Source organism: Poecile atricapillus, chromosome 2 (assembly GCF_030490865.1).
Source record: "Poecile atricapillus isolate bPoeAtr1 chromosome 2, bPoeAtr1.hap1, whole genome shotgun sequence".
NCBI lineage: Eukaryota > Metazoa > Chordata > Aves > Passeriformes > Paridae > Poecile > Poecile atricapillus.
In genome coordinates, this window is record NC_081250.1 from 123,624,423 (window position 1) to 123,647,435 (window position 23,013).

The following is a 23,013-nucleotide window of genomic DNA, read 5'->3' on the forward strand; positions in this document are numbered from 1 at the left end:
AGAGGCATGTTGTTGAGCATGGTATTTTTCACACTTCCTGTTTTCTCTTTCCCTGCAGAGTATTAATAATGTATTGGAGAATTCACAGACTTTAGTATGTCAGTGGGACTGGAAGAAAAGCTGTAGGAGGGAAAGGTTTTGCTTGACCCAAAAGAAGAGGAAAGCTTCTTCTGGTAGAAAGAAGGAAAGAAAGAAAATACATTGATTATTTGAGAAAAGACCTCAAAGGGAAAATTGAGATGTAATTTTTTCCAGACATCCAGGCTGTGATGGTAAGAATTACAGAGGGAAAAACGTTACCCTAAACAATACAGACCCTGGAAGGTAAACCAACGTGGAAGTCAGTCAAAGGCTTTCAAATAAAAGCTTCTTCAAATAAAGTCCAAGTAGCAAGAGAAACAAGACTACTGCAAAGTGAAAACGAGAATGAAGCATTTTTACTAATACTGTTCAGTGAATGAACTAACATTTAGTAGGTTTTTAACACCTTTTCCTCACATATCTCTGCAAAGAACTGTAGTTAGTAATACTGGTATTACAAATTAGTAATTGTACATAGTAACTGTAATAACATTGTAATGTAATCACTGTAATGCACCTTTCAAAATCAAATATCCTAGTAGAAGAAGCAGATTTTTCTTTGTTATTTCTAGTCTTAACCAGAGGTGTGTAGAAGGGGGAGGGGATAAGGATTATTTTAATCCCCAAATGAGACATGGGTATGTGAGTGGGCACTGGCATGCAGACCAGCTAAATCTATTATTTTGAAGCAGTGTATAGTAGCTCCAAGTATGGACAATGATAAATAACATTGACCTAAAACAGGAATGATTTTAAGCCACCTTCACTTATCCAGCTTCATGGAGGTCTGGAAATAGAAGTTGATTTTACTTTGCATCACTCTTTGTATACGGGTCATTAAATGACTTAATATTCTTAGAAGTGAGATGCCCATTCCCTTAGTCACTTTTTTACCTTTGTCTTATGCATTGTCACAATAGCCTGGAATAAATTAAAAATAAACATATAAATTACATTAAAAACAGAACATAAAATAGTATTTACATTTACTGATCACTTCCCCAAAGACCTGTACCACAGCTGTTTGGAACAAACAAGCGTCTTCCTAACTCTCTCCTTTTTACAGCTATCCTTTGAATCACGGATTCAAACCTGAAATAACACAGTGGCATTTGGAGACAGTCTCAGAGAAATGAGAGTTTCACTGGATAGTGACAGTCTTAGATTTTGGTTGCCTCGTTTTGGTTTTTTTTTTTTTTTTTTTTTTTTTTTTGTTGTGTGCATTTTTTTCCTTTACTTTTTTCTATAGCAGTGGTACTTTTAGGTTTTGCTTGAAAGATTTTGGTAACTCAGACAAAGAGGAAGCTTTTGTCCCAAAGGCTTGCAGTTCAGCCCCTTTGATAGAAAAGGATTATTTTCAGAAATATTTTAATTTTTTTAATAATAAACAATGAGCCAGGCTTTTAGAAAACAGGGCTGATGTAGCCACTGTAAAAGTAAGAATATAATGAAATAAAGTCTCTCCTCAACCACCTCCCTCCTTTGTTATGCAGTAGTAGTTTTTTTAAGTGCATGTCCAGGTCAGATTCTTTTCCCCTCAGTGACTGTGATTAAGAGTTTGTCTTCCAACCGTTACACAATATCATGGTCCCCAAAAACTCAGCAAGGAGAGGTCAGCTGTTAAGAGACATGTGCAAATAAGACACTGGTTTTCCCTTTTTTTTTCAGTTGTGGTTTTTTGTTTGGTTGGGGTTTATTTGAGTTTTTTTGCTTTTTGTTTTTTTGTTAACAAAGATGCCAGATGACATATCCAAATAAACCCAAATAAGCACTTGAAATATGCTTGGTAAAAGTTTATTAATAGATGCCATTACTACGAGTCCTCATGTGTGCCCCTTTGAAAAACAGTGGTCACTTATTAAAGACTAGAGACAGAACATTTTCTTGAAAAAGTTGTTAATAATGCACATAAGGACTTGTTTCTATTAGTATTGATCCATGAATACTTCATGTGCTAATTTAGGGTTTAGAGATACTTAGTCATACAAGCCCTCCAGTCTGAAATAGGCATGTACCTTATGATTATTATTTAAACACTGGCCTTTTATATTTAGAATATATTTATAAAACATACTTGTCCTCTTCATAAAATTAAAAACATCTGCTATGGCTTTTCAGTTAAAATGCGGACTTGAAAGTCTGGTGATAGGTCAGTCTGCCATTTTGAATGGCAATTAAGCTGACAGTGCACCCTGTACCAGTGAGACTGTGAAAACAAACAAAAAAGGCAGATGGTTCATTTAGTATAGTAATTGTAATTTGTTGTTCATTAAAAGCAATTCCCACACAGGCATTCTTTATGCAGATGGAGTATATGGAAAATTTTATTCTGCCAACCTGTCGTAATAATTATTTTTGTTAGTGTAATTTGCACCGACGTTTGATAGGCAGTTGATTAGAGCAGTATGGTTTCATCAGAATTAAAATTAATTATAAATTTTGCTGCTTTCATTAGTGTGCTTTTATAACTATCATGACCAAGCAGCAGGGGTTTGGCTCTGAAATACCGAATATCACAGCAGCATTTGTTGTGTGGAGTTTTTTTTTCTTGAGATGACTGAACCTTTTAATAAGGGTTTTTTCTTGGTCAAGGTTTGTTTATACCTACAGAAGATGAAAATTAGCGGCAAAACTGTTAGGATAATTCTAAAATATGCTTGTAATGGAGGAATATGCAGAGTTCAAATTCAGTTACTAAGCTTGAGATGTTTTTCAGTTTTCTTATATGTAGTGGTAGCATTTTAGTTCCAGACATCTGATAAGTAGCGAGAAATCTTATGGCCAGTAATAGAAATGTCCTTACAGATAAAAAGCCGTATTTGCTAATAGGTTTTTTACAGGGATTTTGTCTTTGCTTAGAGTATAAAATTATGTTAAATAAACTTCAGAAGAGGGAAAGTAGTGCCCTCTTTATGATTATAATTGCAGAGCTGCTTATTTTGATAATCATGATAAAATAGTCCTCTTCTAGATGGCTCAAATTACAAAGAAATTCTTCAAAAATGAATTTTAGAACATCTTGATACAGACATAGACAGACAATTCTCATGGTGAATCTGAAGGGCTGAGTGCAGCATAGATATTTTACCTCAGCACACGGTGTAGCACTTCTATCAACCTGCAATATTAGGAAGTAGATAAATGCTGAATGTAAGATACAGAATACACTCCTATGAGCTTCAGTTTGCTTTTAGTCTTTTATATCCTGGTGCTTTTGGTGGTTCATCTGTGAGGGTTTTTTCTGCATTGCAATTTAATATTGGTAAGGCGGCAGAACAGACAGTGAGGGTTGACGTCCTTGTCCTATTCAAGTCAGGGGCAGCTCCATCATTAATTTCAGTTACTCCATGTAACCTATGAAAAAAGGTAATATTTTAGAGAAACAGATGAATAGAGTATAATCTGTACTGGTTTCCAGTTTTTTTTCTTCTGGAGACTAGGGTTATTTTATGTTATAATTCTGCTTCGTCTGAGGTACGGTATCCTCTGGGGTGTGATTCCCCTTAGAGTTTAAGTCAGAGCATGCTTGACCTACTAATTTTCATTAATACATTTTTTTCTCTCAGAACCTTCAATTTATAGAATTATCTATATCTAGGAATCAGACTGAGAAAAGTAGAGAAACTCTTCTGGTTTGTAACTTGACTCTTGTTTCTGCAAAATATGAACAAGACAGTGTTTATTGTAGTCAGAAAAATAGTTGGCATGATTGTGCGTAAGTGAAGAATCTCTGGATTGTCTCAAAGTGTTAGCTGCCCATTTGCAGACAAGCAAGCTTTTAGTGTGCAATTTAGGTCAATGGATAGAGGGGAGAAGATGTGTTTAGGCGACAGATTTTAAATCACCATAATATAAATATGCTTCCCTTTTCATCCGGAATTTGCTTTCTTTCAAGGTAATTTAGTGGAGCAGACATGCACTTACGCCTGTCTTTGTAATTTTAGGGATTAGGATAGTGAGGATTAAATGCTGACCCTTAATCTTCAATATCAACTTTAAGAGCGAAATATAATATGCAAATGGAATACCTTCATTTTGTGTTTATATATTTTAATCTCTGTAATTTAGTTTTAAGAAGATGGAAACTCATCTTTGCCTTATTTATTTTGAATCCCAAAGCAAGATGCCATTAAAATCTTTATCCCTGTATCTTAGAGGATAAATGTTTATCCTTTAGGGATTAAAATATAATTTTTTTAAAAAATGAGTTTAACCTAACACTCTTACATCAGTCCAAGAGTTTTGTGTGTCTGATTTAAATGTATCCTTGAGTGTCATGTCAAACACTGATAATGGGGAAAAAAAGTCATTGAATGTTTATTTTCAAAAATCGGTGAATGGAGTTTGCATTAACAGAAATCAGTTGGTTACTGTACCACAGATCAATTTTGATCTGTTCATTATAAGCTTTTCCTGGAAATTCTGGATATAGTCAAAGTACAGAATTTGAAGAGAGAGAGAGAGTATTTATAAAGATTAAATATTCTGCAATTATAAACAAGTATGATATGCAGTATGAAGGAATCAGATCAAAATAAAAGATGAAATATGAAAAACTGGCAAAAAATGGATCTGTGAAATAGTCTTCTTTTGGTATTAATGCTAGCAATGTAAAGTGTAATTAAAATACTTGACCCAATTAGATTTATCTTGCATGCCCATGTAGATGTGATTAAAAAAAAAAAAAAAAGTTTATTTTGACATCACCATTCCTAAAACATTTTTCACTCAGGCTGTCTTATTGATTGCTTTATTATCTGCATGTCTTTCTCTGCTTTTACTGATTTTAACTATCATGGCACTTTGAAGGGCTCAAATAATTTTCAGCTAATTTGAGATTTCTTTGCGCTGAGTATTTAGAACACTCTAGTATGAGCTGTACTTTAAAAGTCTGTATCATTAAATGGTAAATGAATAATAGCAATGCACCACATTCCTGCCCAGTGAGTCATCATCCAAGGACCCTATTCTGACAAGAATAGTCTTACAAAGAATACTTTCTTCTGTGATGAATCTTTAATGTATTTTGATGTCCTTTGGAGAGTAAGGTGCTACCCTAACTGATACAGCTGTCAGAACATGGATCAGTGAGGATATTATGAGAGCTGAAATGCAGCCTGAGCAATATAGAGGTAAATAAAAAACCTACATACCAACTTTGCTTCTGTTATGGCCTTAGAAGTTGCATTTTGTTGCACATGGTTTGCCAGAAATCACCTAAAACTTCTGTTATTTACAGATGAATTCCCTTGAGAAATACTGAGGAAGCAAATGACTGTTCATATTTCCATATCTCTGTCTTTGGGATGCTTTCTGGCCCTGAAGTTGCTCAGAGAAAAAATTTAATAATGGGCCTTTTACCTTAAGGATAGAAGCTTGCTATCATGTCTCTCTCTTAGACCTAATAAGAATGAGAAGCTGATTTGTGTCCTTATCATTCCGTAACACTTCTGTAAAAGCCAGAAACTATCTGGATTTTACAAGAAATTTCATGTTTTATTAATTTCCCCAGTTGTATTGAAAGGGAATGACCATACCACAGAGTAAAAGTACAGTTTCATCTTCATTACTGCCCAGTAGAGACCTAACAATTGCCAAGAGATTTAGTCCTGCTGTACTGATCTGCACCTAAAAGATTCTGAAAGTACTCAATAAGTAATGTAAAAAAAAAAGAAAAAAAAAGAGATGTTACATGCTACCCTATTGTCAAAGGTAGCCAAAGGCATATATAGTATTTGAAGGCCCACTACAAATGGTAGCTTTGCATATCAATAAGTTACCTTGGCAATTTTCATTTATGGTAGACTTGGTAGCATATTTCAAAAAGCATCAGAATACCTAATAGTGGACAGTTAGTCGCTCCATCAAGGATCATATTATACTTTCTAAAAGTTTGTCTGTGTTAATGGAGTCACACACTGTTATAGATGACATACCTGGAGGTGGATTTTTCTTGATGTTTTCTGGTAATTTCATGTTATATTAGGCTTAAGATGTCAGCAGCAATGTCCTCCTATGCAAAAAGAGAATCTATTTTAACTGTGTGTTGGTGTCGATTGCTCAACGTGTTTTTGTAATGCTTCAGTCAAATCTTTCATCTGAGTGTCAGGGACATTCTTTATATATTTCAATGGTGTTAGCTCATATTAAAGTGATATATACTAGGGTAAATAAGTGAGCTATCTAATATATGCATATATGGGTGCCACAAGTTGTGTGGGTATGCAAATGTACCTAACAGACCAACAGTTGTTAAAAAATTAGTTGTGTTTTATGGAATAATCAGTAACAGTCCTTGGAAAGTAAAAGGTTGCAATTTTTCAGTATATTCAAAATAAAGGTAACTGCCAGTATAACACATGCTGTTCTGAGTTTCTAAACTGAAAATATGTTGTATTTTTTTAAAGGAAAAATATCTTTTTCCTTATTCCATCCTTATAATATTTTATTACCTTATATTATATTATATAGGACATTATTATAATATTTTAAACCCCAATGGTTGGAACTAAAAACATTTTGTAAAATTGCATAAAACAAAATGATGAAGTAAGTTCTGCAGATTCCTCAACTCAGCCCGTTTTCTGTGGGAGTATGTCTGATACCAGGACGGTGTTGGTACCTCACAGAAACCAAAGAGCTTTTTTGTTACAGCAGCTGGACACTGTGGTCAAGGGACTTCTACTGACGCCAGCTCATGATGCTCGGATTTATAAAACTCGTCTGGAACCTGCTATTAGACACAGTCAGGAGGGAGAGGTAGAAACTGAGACAGCAGTAGATACCAATATTTTAGATAATGGCTTTGATGATAACATGTTAGCTGGTACATTTTAAGCATGATATAACCAAACAATATAAACTTCTGCATTAGAACCTGGTCAAGTTAAAACCTAAGCTTTCTGTGAAGGTTTGACTCAACCTAGCTGAGTTAAAGGCTTTTAAGTTTTTCTGGGAAACATATTTTGATGTGTTAGAAATCCTCATCTAAAGAAATTCTTAAAGATTCGCATAGATAGGAGCTAGTAGCAGCTGCAGTGTCAAGAGTGTAAGTGCTATCTACAGGAAAATTTGCTAAACAAGTGGGCAGCTGCTTTCAGCATTAGCTACCGTTTTTCAGTGGTCTTCACAAGTGGCTGTAAGTAGAAGCATGACTGTAGTCCTTGAGGGAAGTGCACAAGAGATGCTCATTTGAGGGAATTAGGACTGATTGTGCAGTAGGTCCCTCAGGTGGGACCCAGCTGGGTGATGGAGCAAAGCTCTGCACCAAACCCTGGTCCTGCTACAGCCTGTTGATGTTTGGAGGCTCGGGCACCTGCGTCTGCTGGCTTTGGCTGCTTCAGGTTGTCACAGGCATTTGTAAAGACACAGATCTTTCAAAGAGAGCTCAGATTTGTCACAGATTTAGGGAAAGGCTGCATTCAAGTCACTTTTTTCTGGAGGAAGAGGAGAAACAGCAGTGTTGAGTACCACACAGAAGCACACACAGCTATGATGAAAAGCAGTCATGTTTGTGCCTGACTTGTGGATGTGCCGTATCCCCAAATATCCGTACATTACAAGTGTAAAAGCCTCCAAGCAGGTATATCCATCCAGCCCCAGAATGTATCTGTGTATATCCCCACATGCTGTGGTGAGCCACTCTTTGTCCTGTCTCCAGCCTTACATCATTAGCACTTATCCAAACCCCACTTTCTTCAGGCAGCAGGAGAGCTGTATGACTCACTGACCTTATTAGAGTAATTGGAGAACTTAAAGTCTCCTAGCAAAATGTCCAAAGTCACTGTGACATAAAAGATAGGAAAAGTGAGCAACAACAAAATACTTTGGCGTAATAATTTCTTCTAATCCCTTAGACATACTGATTGTTGGGATAGTCTCCATGGCACTAACCACCAAAAGTGCATGAAATATTTGTTGAGGAGTAACAGCTCCTTGCAGAGTTCACTTACAGTGCTCAAAAACTGTCCACTTAGAAACAAGCAACAACCATTGTAACCTCTGGGACCGGTCTTGCTGTAAAATCAATATTTGAAGGTAATCACTTTATATCTGATGCATGAGTCCAATTTTTACTGGCAGCCTGTTGTTAATATGGACCACTGCCTAATTGTCATTCCAGAAGAGGATCCAGATGTCCTTTACTCTCTCCCTCCAGCCCACCATGGCTTTCATAACCAGAAAAAAATTCCTAAAAGGTGATATCATTTACTGTTAGAAGCTGAGCAGCAGAGAGACCATCCCTCTTGCACCTTTAGGCTAGTGAACAGATTTTAAAATTAACACCTCTCCTCAGCACCACAGATGCATGTGATTTCATCTGCTGATCCACATGGAATCCCCCTTGAATATGCTTAAAGTCCTGCAAGCCTGTATCTTTTGCCATAAAATCTCGGTTGTTGTGCCTCCACATGTTGTAGCAGTGGCACAGGAATTTTTTTCAGCATGTTTGCTAATGTAAGGTGTGAATGGGACATTTGACTCCTGACTTCAGTGGTTGTATTCCACATGTAGTATTCAAATGCCAGCATGAAAGGTATATGTAAATAGAGGTGGAATTTACTCTGTCTTTTGGTGAGCTTATACTTTTAGAAACTGAGTGGAAGCATTATTTTCAAAAGATACAAGTCTTTTTTATTTATTATCATTTATTTTCTTCCCATGGAATCACTTTGGTAATAACTATGAGTCTAAATTACCCCGAAGTACAAGAAGATCTTGAGGTATTTTAAGCTTACCCATGTGTTTGCTGTAAGACTGCATATGTGTGCTTTGTAGTGTTTTACAGAAACATCACTGGCTGTTTGAGAATTTCTATGTGTTTGAGCTTGTCTTGTTATGGAGTAGGTAAAGATGCAGTTAACACAGATATTGTAGGTAGCTTTTTAGCCCTAGAAACCACTCCTGTTTATATGAAATTTGAATTTGTTTCTTTTTATTTAATTGACTGCTAAAGATCATGATGGCCTTCCAGGCCATGATTTGGTAGAGATATCCAGAGCCCTAATAAACCTCTAACTTCTGTTAGAGGTAACATTTTCAAGAATGTATTCTCTCAAATTATATCCACCTATGCTTGATATTCTTCCCCTTCTGTTTTTTAAGCTAGACTTTCTGAATAATAGGTAAAGCTTGTTTTAGCAAGGATTAGATTTTCTGAGAATTCATAGTCATGACTTTTTTTCAGCTATGGAATACAAGTAGCAAAGTGTTTTGCTTAAAAAAAAAAAAATATCTTAAATAACTTTAGAAGTTGTGGGGACAAAAGACTTTTCTTAAGGTGGGGGAGGGGCAGTGCATGTGTTTAATACATAGTCCTGAGCTTTCTGTATATTTAAAGTAGATATATACCTTGCTGCTATGAATCTTTGACAAAGTGCCAAGTGTTGCATTGCCAAAGGTATAGCATTTCATTTATTTCTTTAGGCTCAATAGCGGTTACTGGTAACATGTGTTTGTAGGGTGTCAGTTCTGATGGAATTTTTTTACCTGGCCTGTTTCCAAGTAATGTTGGTATGTGTTTAAAATGCTTTAAAAATAAATCAGACTTTTGTATTTCTGCAATAGAAATTCCTGGCAGAGTGATAAAGTGGGATTCACTTCCATCCCATTTTTTTTTAATCTATTTTATTTATGGAAAGGGACTTTGGTCTTTCTGTTTCACTTTTCAGTAGGCTAAACTAGTGTAATAATCAGGAATAAGTACTTAAGACAAACATCTAATATTTTAAAAGAACTTTAAATAAGAAAAAAATATTTACCTCTGTCAGAACATGCTTTAAATGTTGCTTCCCTTGTGTAGTTTCCTTCTCTACCAGATCTGATATCTGTATATTGCATCCCTGCAGACATGCTTCTGTGACTCCGAAAATTTTGGTGTGTCCTTTCTGAGACATGGAGATTTAGTATAAACCATCCCTTTTCATACTAAGACTGTAAGCTGGTTGCTGTGCACACCTAAGATCTCTTCTGTGGGAGACACTGGACACATGTTGGATGTGTGATAGTTGAAGATGTTTAATAATACCATTCCCCATAATTCTGTATGCATTCCCAAGAAAAAGGAATAGGGCTGTGAAAAAATCGAGTCTGTGGGTCCTCAGGACATTGTAGCCAGGGAGAGCCTTCTGTAAGTGGAATTAAGACGCCTGCCAGGAGCAGAGTTTCGGCAGCAGCACTTGGATCCTCTGATCTCTGCGTGCTTTCCCCAGGTGACAAACTTCCCTTTTGCTCTGCGGGTATCTGCTACCCTGGACTCTTTCTCCTGTGGCTGAATATATAAATCTATCAGCTTGGTAAGGTGGCCAGCAAAAGCTTGTCAGCACTTCGTACCAGCTGTTGAAAAGAAGTTGCTTAATGCAGATGCACTGGTTCATATACCTTACACCTGCATTACAGGGGTTTTGAGCACCTTCAGAGGCTACTCTGCTTTATTTATTCTTTGTGAAAATTTGGCCTGTACTATCTCAAGTTGAGCTTCTAAAGCTGAAAATCCACCTCTCAAAAAAACCCCAAAAAACCCAACAAAAAAAAACCTGACTGTTTTTCGGAAAATAACAAGCAAAACCTTGAGATACTGATAAGCTGGGTCAAATTTTGTGTCAGTTATTTTTAAAGCAAAGGGATATTAGAATTTGGCCTTTACTTTTTCCTGCCTTGGAACTTCTCATTTTTCTTTCATGAAAGAGGGAGTATTATTTTCTTGAGGATACACTACTGTTTATTGTGCTGGGGTAGCTCTTTTTTTTTTTTTTTTTTTAATCCAAAGGATGTTCAAATTTAGAATTATTTTACAGTTTTATAGCATAACTCATTAAGTATTTATAAAGTGAAACAATGCTGAAAAAAATAAGTATTCAATATTTGGTATTTACTGTTACTATGCAGTAGCAAATATTTACTGCTACATTTGCTTCCAAGTTCCATTGTATATCTGGAAGCTTGATAATAACAGTTCATATTTTCTTACCAAACTGATAATGTGTTATTAATTCAGATGAAAAAGAGGTAGCTCTACCAGATTCTTCTGTTTTGTCCCAGGTTTGAAATTTTATGAGAACCAGACTACACATTCCTCTGCTGTTAGACAGTATTATTTTCAGAGATGCTAACCTGTTAGTGATTAGCCCAGACTAGTGTCTTGGATGCTTGTGGTATCAGAAAGCCTTTCCCTGAGGACTTTTCTGCTCCAAAGAGAATTTCCACATCTGAGCTTGAAAAAGATGGTCTGAACCTGTGCATATTCCCAACTAAGGGTCAAATCCCATGAGCCAATGGGAATTTTGTTTGAGTAAAGACTGCAGGATTTGACCCTTCAGGATTTATTTGTTTCTTGTACAGATGTTTAAGTAATTTAAAATTATGTGGCCCAATGTTCATAGAATTAGCTGGCTAATAGAATTTTTGCTTCTAACCCCAGCTAATTCACTGTCTCTGCTTCTTGGTGTCTTTGCACTTAACTCATCCTATATGGTAAATTAAGGAAAATTCAGGCTTCCAGTGAAATTATTATCAAAGAAAGTAAATTTCAAATTATCACAGACTGTATGTGGCCAAAAAGGTCATTTTAGATTTATTTGTAGAAAATAGCTATCATCCTTATAATATTACTATTGGTCGTGCTAGAAGGCAATTTGTTTCCTATATTTCTTTGTTGCTCTATGCAAGATTTTGCTCAGTGATCCTGATCATTGCCTCGATATGTTTGATTGCTTTTACTATAAATATGTATTTTTAGGGACCCATTTATAAACTTTTAATATACGCTTCCTTCTTCGGACTATCACTTCAACTCCTTATTTTGTCTGGATGACAGAACAGCTATGATATTTAACATAGTTAAGTTTAATACAACAGTTGGAGAATCAGGACATGCCATGTGTTGTAACATTGATCTTGTGTTTGTACATGCAAATAAAATGCATACTTGTTTCTGTGTATGTGTACTAAGTCGTGTAAGCATATGGCAACACAGAGTTATGCTTCATCACGTGGTTACCTGATGCTGTTTTCTACTTAGTTAGTGCAGAGTGTTTACAGAAATTCAGTATCTGCAAAGATATGAACGTTTCCTCTTATGTGTGCTTCTAGTATCTGTGTGTCAGGCTTTTCTGCAAACATCTTGATTAAGAAAAAGCTGTAATAAACCATATGTACAAAGTTGCTTATATTTGATTTTTTTTTTGTGTGTGTTTGTATTACAAACTCACTGCTGTGCTGTATAGTCTATTTGTTTAGATAAGCACGTTCAATCTGGAGTGTATCTAGTACTTAAGGAATAAAAAACCCTACTGACCTGGCAGCAAGCAGCACCTATGAAAGGGGAAGAAGGCGGGAATTCAAAGGAATTTGGCTGACCCTTATCTCTTTAGTATCCCTGAAAAACTTGGTGGCAAGAAACAAATTATCTTCTTGCGTACTAGGTCTGCAGTATCAAACCCTCCCTCTGAACTGTGTCTTTGCAGCATGGAAATGAAACAAAGGATGAAAATGTTGTGTGGAGAGGCATTAAAAAGAAAAGAGAAGAGACAGTGAATTTTTCCAGAAAGCTTTATAGGAAATTTCATTTAATAGTAAAGAACCTGACTGCTAATTAGGAGGGGGCAAAGAAAGAAGAAGAAATGGATTTTTGCTAGTTGATAGGCTTTAGTTTCCTTTCCTCACTCACCTCATTGCTTGGAGATGAAAACAATCACTTTTGACACCTGTTTTTCTCCTTCCCTGTAAACTGTTAATATTTTCTACAGCCCCCATAAAACTTTTCACTGCCCTGCTGAGTGGCTTTCATAACCAGTCATACAAAATGCCTTTCATAATCTTTCTGCAGTCACAGTGGAGGAGAGGACACAACAGGACTAAAGCCATTTGCTTCTGCTAAGGACAAGAGGAGATGGAAACTGCATTTCTAAATTGGGCACTGTGTAGTTTTACTTATTGATTTATAGAGCACTTATTATCATAGTAGAACATTATAATGAACATAGCTGAAGAGTGAACATTTGTTGAAACATGTCTGAGGCATTTTCTACATGTTGCTTGAGGGATGAATTAATTTACATGATGTTTTACTTTTAAAATAAAACAATTTATTATAGAAATCAAAATGTCAAATCTAAAGGCTCTTATCTGTGAGCTCTCATAAATTATTTCCTTGAAGCTTTTCTGGAGCAGGACTTTTCACATATTCCTCCCTCAAGCCTAAATTACACAAACAATAAGTAACAAGTTATTTTAAGTGTAATGGTAATTAACCATGGAAAAAAACCTACTTGTTTTGATTTTAGTTGATTTTTCCCTTAAGATAAAAGTGTCTTTTTTCTGTGGATTTCTGGTTCTTCATAATTTCAAGTTTTTGAGTATTTTTTTATGGCCTTTTGCCCTTCATTTTTTTAAGTGGACGCTTACCTGTGTATGTCATTAGATGAGTGTCTCCCAGGCTGATTAGCCTCCTGTGTTCTTACAGTCTTTTGGCAGCAGCAGAATAGTGATTTCTGTTTGCATGCTGGTGAGGTTCTGGTGATGAGCCGTTAAATAAAATGATCTGTCCCCAGGCCAGCCACTTGGTTCATTGCCAAACAGTAATACAGTACAATTAAGTATCAAAGATTGGACTACTCCATTATTGCAAGAGATCTCACTGCAGGCACCTGGAAAAGCAGAGAATTCCAGAGGGAAAGCGTGATCAGGACATTTATTTTCACTGGGGTATACTAATTTCTTTGGGGTTTGTTTGAACATAGGGGATTTGGATATCCATATATTTAAAATTAGCATTTAATTTTTCAATTTCAGCTTTATTTTCCTTCCAAAGCTGGAGGTGAGAGAAAGAAGAGATGAAAGTAAGAAAGAACTGACTCAGTTTCTGAGACAATCGTGGTCTTCTTGACTTCCTTATTAAAACACAGGGTTTTATGGTCCCATTGTTTTTTCCTCTTTCATAAAAATGTTGTGTCAGTTGCTGCTGTCATACTTGTGCACACATTTAAGCATTTAGTAGTGGCAACAAAGCTAGAAATTTGACAAATTATTAGCAAATTGTTTTCATTGTTTGCTTTGCAAGTCAGGGCTGGGAATGCTGGTTTTTGTTCCACTACTGGCCTTGCAAGCAATAATTTTTCCTTTTTCCAAAGCGCACTGAATTCTGATGGGTGTAATTTTACTAGGATATGGCTTTTCTAGCCATAACATTGTAAAACACACCAAATCTTAGCAACATATTTTTAAAGTTCTGTAAATAGAGGAAATGGGAAAACATTTTAGATATTTGCATATTTTGCAGCCAACCAGAGCTAATTGGATAGAAAATTGCACCTATTGAACATAAAGGAGTGTTTAAAATCTTATTAATATATAATAACTGAAGAAAATCCTGCCTTTTGTTACTTTGAGGTAGACAGATTTTCTAGGTGCTTTAAGGTGTTCAGTGTGAAAGGGAGGAATTTGGTCTATTTCTCCCCTTTGAAACGTAATTGTAGAACCCTATAAAATCACAAGAGTTTCCATGTTTATGATACTTGAGAAAGTCAGAGGATATATTCGTATTAAATAAGTATTAGCAAAGTCCTCTGAAGACATTGATAATACACAGGTTGCACTGATGGATAAACTGAGTCACAGGATTGTCAAATCATTTATTATGTTTTGCAGCTCAGTCAGAATTGAAAATTGCAATCAGATATTCCCAATCATATTTTCCAGCTGTGACTTGCCTCTCTAAAAGACGCTAAACTATAGCTTTGAGAAATATGAAAATATATGGGATAAGGAGAAGTTGGTGTGTTTTCACCAGGGGCTGCCTAAAGATCTGTGGAAGCCAGATCTCTCCCAAGGCAAAAACGAAAGATGGAAACAACTAGGAAAATTAAAACTCTTTTAAGACTTGGGAAAGTTAAAAGAAATGCAAAAGCAGAATGAGTTAATACTAGCCAAAGGAGCCAGGGGAAATAAGAATAGCATTTTAAGTATGTTGGAGAAAAAAAGAAATAATGGAATGAAAAACTAAGCTCAATAATAAATGGGGTGACAAAATGAAAGCTGGTTCTGAAATGGCTGATGCACTGAGCTACTTTCAAAATCAGTCTTTGACAAGAAAAATAAAAGGAGTAAGGACATAATAGCTCAAGTAATTAAGACCTTTTCAAAATAGTTGTTGATAAAAAAAGAGTAAGGCAATACTTAGAAAAAAATGGAATAAAGTAAATCAGCAGGTCTGGATGATAAGCATAGTATGGTCTTAAGAGACATAGATAATGAATTTACATAATCACTAGTAATTATTTCTGAAAAGTAAAGTACAATTTAGGAATTATCATAAGATTGGGAAAAAGCAAATCTAATACCAATCTTTAATAAAAGAAAAAAAAGAAGCGTAATTCTGGTAATTATCATAGGGCTGCCTGTTGTTTATAAAGCCTAGTGGTGTAATAGGAACTTTACTGAATCTGCAAGGAGCAATCTTTACCCCAAAACAATTGAATTTTCCACTTGATATGCCTTAGTCAAAGATGACCAAAAAGTAGGGAAGTTAGAATGATGAGAAGAATATGAATACAGGGTTGGGTTGGTTTTTCTTTTTGGTTCATTCTCTATGTGTATATATCTTCATGACTGCATAAAGATTTGTGGTCTATCTGAAGTAATAACAATTATTAAGAAATAAGATAACAAATATTATTGCTCTGACACTGAAGGTTTTACCCCATTGTTTCTCTTGTCTCCACTTGCTAAGCCCAAAGGCATTTCAGGAGGCCAAGAATAACCAGGCAGGTGCTACTTCCCTCTTCCCTGATGCCTCGCCTCTCTTACTGCCTCATGATGATGGAGCTGTGCTTCCAAGAGTTCTTGACCATAGTTTGTTCCCGAGCTATGCAGACACACAGTATGGAAACAAAAATGAACAGGAAGATAAATAATAGAAGTGATCTGCTGGGCTTGCTTCCCCATAGACTTCTTGTGTGCATAGTCTCAACCTCTCTTCTCCTAGTCCCCGCTCTCAAGAGAGTGTACCCAGGGGCTTTTGAGGTTTCAGGAAGAAGGAGACCATGACATCTAGTGGAACTCCCTCCACTTTTTCCAGCTCTTTGAGAAATATGGAGGAGAACATGGTTGCTGAAGGTCCAAATGAATCGGACCAGCCACTTCCTGAGGAAACACAGGAATGCAGTGTCCAGAGAATATGATGTACTGAGGGGAATAAATGAGTTTAAATGCAGAAAGTCAGGCAAAAATACTTGGAAGCTGTGATTTAATAAAAAAAAAAAAAATAGTATGGAGGAAACAGCCTCACAGATCTTTGCTTAAATGAAGGGATAGAGATAGAATTTTGGAAAAGGTTTTGGGCAGTTGAAATGACCATGGGTGTGCCCATATTGCCATGTGAATTTGTCCTTTGGTTGCAGGAGTTCAAGTTATATTTTGGGGATGGAGCAAGGTGTCTGGAAGCCTTCTGCAGTTGTGAGTGGCATACTTAATTTGTTGATCATGTGATTAAGGAAAGGGGGGGTAAACAGACCATTTATTAAATCTGCAGGTTGTACTAAAACTGGAAGGTGTTGCCAACACCAGCGAGGACAGAGTGCAGACATACAAAAAGTGAGGACAGGTTAGAAATATGAAGAGGAAATCACAAAATGGGATTCAACCTGGCAAATGGAATCTGATACATCTGCTGAAATAATAGTGCAAAAACCAAGTATTCAGCAGGAGAAAGATGCTTGTAAAGAATTGATGTTGAAAAAAAGGCAGGGGTGATAGCGGGCAGCAAATTCGGTACAAGTTTGCAATATAACAGAAGAAACAACTGCCCCCCCACCCCACCCCCCAACAGTTTTGTTCTTGCTTGCATCGTGTTATAGACTAGAAATGGGATGGGCCCCCTTTCTACAGACTATGATAAGATATAATACTGCTCACAGCTTTAGGCATGTCATAAAACAATAATAGATATGAATAGGTATAGTAATTGGAAGCTCTCTCATAGTGAAATGAGACTGGACAATGAATTTTGAAGCATATAATAGGAAGTCATTCTGCACGGATGGATGAACACTGCTGTCTTTTTCAGCTTTAATTTTCATGTTTCCATATAAGGTGAGTAAAATGAACAGTAGTTATTGTTTAACCAAGTATCTTTGCACACCAAACATGTTAATTTCATTTTTTTTCTGGGTCAGGTATTTTGTTAACCATGACATCTTGGCACCAAATTAACCATAATAAACTGCCCCTAGCCCAAGTAGTTCAGTTCATTGCAAGGTGATCTGTATCAGGATATGTTAGTTTTCTTTTCTGACACAGTAGGTGAAAGCAGTCTAACCACAAGAAAAGACCATTTTAAAACACACTTATCATTAACCTATGTGCTTAGATTTTTGTGCATTTGCAGTCTGAGTATTTTTCAGCCACTCAATCAAAGGTCACATTATATGTTTGTAAATCTACCTATCTATCTATTCTATCTTTATACTAATATGTATGCCCCACTTTAAAGTAGTCAGTTAGTGAAACTTGGTAACTTGCTCTGTAATTTGTATAGGTGACTTCACGTACCCTTTTGCCTAAGTCTGCTTTCCTGGAAGAGTGCTGTCTTTGGCAGAAGCAGAAATACAGGAAATACTGTCTTTTGGAACAATGACTCCTGAAATCAAGCGCAAAAGGATGAAACAGTTGCTGAGTACTTCAATAAGTACAGCCATTACTCCAGGCATGTGTGGGTGCTGCAGACCTTTTGATTTTTATTCAGCTGGTTTCTATGCTTTTGGTGATTCTAGAATGTCAACCAAGTCCTAGTTGCCTCAGCCTTTTTGCCAATGTTCTATTTCTTATATCCAAATGCATGTTTATTACCTAGAGTTAATACAAACAGGCTGCTAGACACCCATATCTCACCTGTGTCCTTCACAGAACAGGAAATATGTGGCTCTTAGCCATTATAATTTTTCATGCCACACCAACTACTACAGAATATAAGTATGTGTGTTGACAAATTGATAAGGAAAAAAATGGAGAAATATGTATTTCAATAATGTTTCTAATGTAGAAGGAACCAACAGAGATTTTGAGTTACTAATGCCATTGAAATTTTATTTTTATTAAAATTAAAGGATCTACTGTTCCCTCTTTTACTTTATAAAAATATCTCTTAATATCAGCACAGAAATACACTTGTTTGTTGACCTTCATCAAAGTTGTCAGTACAGGTAAATGCTCTCTCTAACAACTGGTCATTTTTCTACTGGTAGATGAACCTGTCTAAACGTCTTTTAACTTGTTGCTTGATAAAGAACAGAAATGGAATTTCATCATGAAATGTTTCATTTAAAAGGTTCTACTAGTCTATTGGTACTTTAACAGATTTAGAGGGAGTTTCACCCTTACTTAGATATATTAGCAATGCTCTTATTAAGACAGAGACCCTTTGGGTCAAGTAGCCTGGTTATATTGTTATATTAAGTTATTTTAAATTAAATAAGCTAAAATCATGCAAGGGACAAAAATTACAAGGGAATAATCCAGTATATTCAAGCAATATTGAATAAAGCAGTAGTTGCTTGTTCTCTCTATCAAATAGAGAGTTATAAATAAAGGACTAAGCTCACAGTGAAAAGTATAAGTTGGATGAATATTCAGAAATTATGTACAAACTCTTCTTTTTTTTTTAAACAGTACTTGTGCTACATTTGTGTTCATAAATTTGCAGAATCTGAGTCTCCACCTCCTTGGTTGAATACGCATCTTAATACCTTGTTAAATCAGCTTGTTAAAACAGCTTTTGATGTACTGTGTTCATGTAAAGGTTTCCAATTTTTAAAATATATATGCTGGTGCACACACACAGCATTTAAGACCAGAACTAGGCTATTAAAGTTTCCTATTTCTCATCACGGCTAAAAAAGGTTGGAATTGCAGTTAGCTGTAGAATAAAAAAAGTAAGCCTCTTAAACAGGCTTTTTGACAGTGGCAGACTCGTAGGTCTTTTCTTATCAGCGTATTTATTTCTGTGTGTATCTATTTAAAGAGAGAGATGGATTTTAAAGATATTGTTCAACTACAGAAGAAAAAAAAAAAAAGTAGGCCAAAAAGGCTGGGTCAAGTCCTTACTAAAGGAGAGAGAAAAGAGCCCAGGTTCTAGTGTCCATTCACAGTGTTGTAGGTGCAGGTACTGTAACTGCACTGGGGGTAGATGCAGCCTGAATAACGTAAGGGTGGGAGGGCAGGTCCCTGAGGTTAGGTTCTTCCAGTGTTCCATTTCAACAGCACTTAATCAACAAGTTGCAGGTCTTCACCGGCAGAGCTAGTGACAGTGGGATTGTGTGTGGAAAGAAAGGACTCAGAGATATGATGACAGCTGTGTATCTGTATTTAGATTCATCCTGCAGACATAAGTGGTTAGAAACTTTTTGGTGATAGAGATGATTTTAACTAAGGTGAAAAAAATGAAAAGGTTAACAAAGATCAGTGTAGTTGTGCATTGTTTTGTTAGGGGAAAAAAGCTACAAATAGAGAAGATGGCTATTTTATACGAAGGTTCAACACAGTTTTGTAATCACCTTGTAGAACCACTTTTAATATTTTATTAAATAAGGACCTTATGTGTGGAAGGTCCTGTGGGACCAAATACCTGTGGGATTGCTTTTTTGGGTGTTGGATTTAGGAAAACAGAGGTAACAGACAGAAACATAATGCACAGAAAAGTAATTTCTTTATTAGCAGATTGCCTCAGTTGCAGGTATCCTAACTTTCTAGAGTTTGTTGGTGGTATTTCCAGTTTTCTAATAGTTTCTATCTCACTTCTGCCTTTTTTTGCAAAATACAGTAAATGGGTGAGAAATTAAGTAAATACCCAAGGGAGGATCAAAACAATTTATACTATACCACAGACATTTCAAGTCTTGCAGTCTCTGAGTAGCCACTTGCTGAGTTGAGTAGCTCAGAATGGTAAAGTATACTCTATAAATCAGAAATCCAAGTCAGAGTTCCTGAAAAAACATTATTTTGCCAATGTTTTTATTAAAAACAGTAAAAAATATGTAGTTTGATATAGGTCTTTTGCAGTCTTCAAGGAATTTGAGTATTTTGATAAAACAAACTTAATTTAAATGAACAAGCAGTGTACTTAGAAAGATATATAGTTATGAAACTGTCTAATAATGGTAATGGTATTTATGCAAAACACTTTGGCTAAACCCAGGATTTTACCAGGCATGTGAAGCTAAAGGGCTATCGAACTCTGGTATATTTCAGAGGAATATTTTTTAATTATGTATGCATATGAAATTAGTGACAACCAGAGGCAAAGAATGGACGAACTTAGAACCCAAAATCTTCCCTTTAACTGTGGAATTGATAGATAGAATGTTGCTGTATGATACTGTATTTTACACTGAGCCTCAAGGCTATTATCTCTAGGAAGGAGGGAGACAGTGTGTTCCCAATATCTCAAATTCTGATGAAGTAGCAAACTAGTACCAGTTATGGTGCTGGCTTTTTTGTGATGTGAATGCATCTGGTGAAAATGATGCCTACAGATTAGCCTTTACTTAGTCCAGTGAATAATTGTTACAGGGTAGCAATTTCAGCTTATTATTCTAGACTTTTAAATTTTTGATAAGTGGCACCTAGAAATAAAGTTTTTACTATTGTTTAATGCAGATACTATGTCCTTCGATTTGAATGCAACCTTGTTCAGGGGTATTTGACTGATGAAAACCATTACCTTTAACTCCAGAAATGCAAGACAGCGAGGAAATTATGTTTATTTTGCTTAGTTTAATGCAACATGGCTGGTGTCTGCTAATAACTGGCCATCCAGCAAAAAGCATATAAAAGGATGTGTACTAAATGATAAAAATCAGGAATGTGATTCAAGTATCATTTTGGGTGGAAAATCTAGAATTTTAAAATGCTTTATGGTTCTAAAAGTAATTTTGCTTTCATTACTACTGTAGCTCGAAGAGAGAAAAGCTTCTGAAGTTGTGATTACCTATACGACTTGTAAACCAGATTGATGGAAGTAATTGGTAAACTGCTTAATCAAGCCTTGCTTGGAGGTGAATAAGGACTGCAGGATAGAAAATGTAGGCTGTATAAGTAACCCAACAAGTCAGTAGAGTTCTTTTTTCTGAAAGAAACAAAGATAGCAGTAATTAATGACCCTGACTCTGTGCCAAAAAAGCTTTCTTCTGACAACTCCAACTTAATTAAAACTTAAGACATTTCAATGGCCTCAGAAAGCCCCTGATGGGGTGAACTCTTGCAAACTCGTGAGAAAATTTTGTAAATTAAAGGAAAAGATGTGTGTTACCACTGGTGCCATGACTCTAATCCCTGGCAGTCAAAGAATCTATTTAGCCAAAGCCTTTTCTTTTAACTGGCTCACACCTGCAGGCTTACTGGCACTTCCTCTGTACCAGAGAAGGCAGTTTTTGTGTTTTACGGAAGATCAGATAATAGGAGTCTTGCTGTTACTTTTGTTTTTGTGCATTGTTCATTAGGCTGTGAGTGTTGCAGGCACACTTGATATGCTTGGCTAGCTTGCAGGGGGAGAGCAGTGGCTGAATGCTTTAGGTGGTGCAACTTTAGTGAGGATGGGCTGGCAAAAAACTAAGTTTATTGCAAAAGTGCTTCAAATTAAAACTCGCAGCTGATGAGACAAGCTGAATAGCAAAGCCTGCTTTTTTTCACAAGTCTGAGCTACAAGGAACAATATTCTGCCCTGGACAGTCCTGGATTGAAACAAAATGAAATGTGGCTTTCAGATTCTCCTTGCTCCTTTATATTAATGTAATTTTTATTCATTATGGACCAACTGTTGTAAGAATGTCCCACAAGTATCCTATATGGAAAGAAAAGCTCTGTTTGCACTGCAAGGAGACAGGCTATTTTGTGAGTTGACATGTGTGCTTTATTAATAAACATACGATTAAATTCTAGAAATAACATCAGTTGAATACTAATCAGACTAAATAGTTACTTGATTTACATAAGGAAAAAAAAAAGGAGTTTAAGTTCATCTCCCATTTTAGAGAGTGTGTTTGTGCGTTACATTATGAAAATCTCTCCTATGCTCCACCCCTTCTCTGTGGCCTTAGGCAAATCCATATATCTAAGGCAGTGAAGAAGGCAATATTCTGGATTGCCTTTTCCTTTTTGTACATTGTGAGGTGATGTGCTGTCTGGCACAGAAAAGCCTTGCTTCTATAGGTCAAGGCTAAGGTAGATTTTTTAGATACATATACTGGAGGAAAGGATAGAAAGCTCGAGGTACTCAGGAGTCTCTTCCTTTGAACACTTTTCAAGATTTTTGCTGAAGCTAATTATGATGTTTGTTTTCACAGGTAACACAACATACAGATGCTTGGGCTGGCATGTTCTTTTTTACTGTGGCTTAGGGAACAGTGGGGGAAAATACAGCTACAGACCTGTAACTTTTCCATCGATTGGCATTTAATTCACCACATCAAGCTGACACAAAAAAAAAGAGAAAAAAGGAGCCTGTAGGAGTTTGCAAAAATATGCTAGATGTGTCATGTCTCTATAGTGTTGGAAAGATTCACCTACCAGTTTGTTAGTAACCACTTTCAGATGTTAAAAATGGGGTGGAAAAGATGGAGGGGGAACAAGGGGCAGAGGAAAGTAGAAATCAGCATTTGATCCAATACAGAAACTATTGTCTGCAAGAATTTCAGGATACCAGCTGTAATCTAACTAATCTTTGTCCAAATAAATACCACCTGTACCACTTGATATCTGAAAGAAAAAGCAGCCCAACCTAATGTATTAGAAAGACTCCTGGAGTTGTACTGAACTCTCACCAATAAAGTGATTGTTTTTGCAGTATGTTGCCATTCTTATTTTTGGAATATATTTGTTGTGCCTGTGAAATGGAAGTACCTTAGTTTAAGTAAAATATGTATTTAAAAAATAAACTACTGT

General features: G+C 36.1%; 1 protein-coding gene across 1 annotated transcript in view; it reads left to right on the forward strand.

Annotated features, from left to right (window-relative positions):
- The window catches only part of ZFHX4 (zinc finger homeobox 4), a 150,801-nt gene that overhangs the window by 52,166 nt on the left and 75,622 nt on the right, over window positions 1-23,013 (forward strand). The gene's annotated exons all lie outside the window — the stretch shown is intronic.